At 45.1% G+C, this 1,577-nt stretch overlaps 1 pseudogene; it reads left to right on the forward strand.

Moving 5' to 3' along the window:
• The first annotated feature begins 76 nt into the window (after positions 1 to 76).
• LOC102820481 lies at positions 77 to 483 on the forward strand (annotated as a pseudogene).
• The last annotated feature ends 1,094 nt before the right edge of the window (positions 484 to 1,577 follow it).

The following is a 1,577-nucleotide window of genomic DNA, read 5'->3' on the forward strand; positions in this document are numbered from 1 at the left end:
ATTATCCTCCTCTCCTCTCTGTGAAGTTTTCAGACAGCTGGTGCAGCCATCCCAGGATCACCCACTGCCCTCAGCTATGGCCTGTGGTCTGGTCGCCAGCGACCTGAATCTCAAACCCAGGAAGTGTCTCCGAGTGTGGGGCCAGGTGGCCCCCGATGCCAAGAGCTTCATGCTGAACCTGGGCAAAGACACCAACAACCTGTGCCTGCACTTCAACCCCTGCTTCGACGCCCATGGGGACATCAATACCATCATGTGTAACAGCAAGGATGGTGGGGCCTGGGGTGCTGAGCAGCGGGAGATGACATTCCCTTCCTGACTGGCAGTGTCTTAGAGGTGTGCATCTCCTTCGACCAGACTGACCTGAGCATAAAGCTGCTGGATGGCTACACATTCAAGTTCCCCAACTGCTTCAACCTGGAGGCCATCAATTTCCTAGAGGCGGACGTGAACTTCAAGATCAAGTGCGTGGCCTTTGATTGAAGTCAGCTATATGCCCTTGGACCCGGTCCTCAATAAAGGCAAGCTGCCTCTCATCTCCCCCGCCCCCCAAAAATTATCCTCACTCTGGTTATATAAAATTCCATGTCCATGACTGATGACCGCACTGAGTGTGCACATGAAATGATTCTGTCGAGCAGATGAGTGACGAGTTATGTGGCATATCATTTGCAGATCAGCATAGCATTGCCTATGAAATAATCCATAACAGACTTGGGTTTTGAAAAGTTTGTGCAAGATGACCACCGAAACAACTCATGGAAGAGCATAAACAGAAACATTTGGACAGCTGCAAACAAAACTTAGGTTAATACTCAAAGGAAGGTAAAAGTTAAAAAAAAAAAAAAAAACAACACGGAAAAAAACACAGATTAATCACTATAAGCCTGAGAGTAAATGGCAGAGTATGGAATGGAAATATCCTCAATTGCCAAAAAAAAGTTCAAAAGTCAACCATCAGCTGGAAAATTGATGCTTACAGTTTTCAGGGTTTCTCAAGGGCCAGCATTAGAACATTATCAGGAAAAAGGTTCAACAATCAATAGTACTCATTACAATGAGATGCTCACTGAAGAGCTAAAATTTGCATTAAACACAGAGGACTACTATCCAAGGGTGTTGTGATCTTGCATTATAATGCACATCTGCTCACCTCTGCCCACACTGTTGACACTCTGCAAAGGCTTCATTTTGAGGTGTTAAAGCATCTTCCCTATATTCCTGATCTTGCTCCATCAGACTTTCACCTATTGGGTTCCCTGAAACCAGCCTTTCAAGAACTAAGATTCAACCCTGGTGAAGAAGTTAAGATGGCAGTGAATTAGTGGCCTGCAGCTTAGCCTAAAAAACGTTTTTCATAAGGGAATACAAAAGCTTGTTGACAAGGGTTCTAAACTTGCCCAGTGAAACAGGCTTCTTGTGGATCCTTTGCCATGTATAGGACCTTAGGTGGAATCCTGAGCCCTATCCAGAACCTTCTGAGGTGGAACATTACCACTAGAAAGAACAAGCAGATCAGCCTGGAACAGCTAGAACAACAGAAGAAAGATTACCAGGAAAAACCCCAAACAAAAATG

Source organism: Chrysochloris asiatica, unplaced genomic scaffold (genome assembly GCF_000296735.1).
Source record: "Chrysochloris asiatica unplaced genomic scaffold, ChrAsi1.0 scaffold00036, whole genome shotgun sequence".
Classification (NCBI taxonomy): domain Eukaryota; kingdom Metazoa; phylum Chordata; class Mammalia; order Afrosoricida; family Chrysochloridae; genus Chrysochloris; species Chrysochloris asiatica.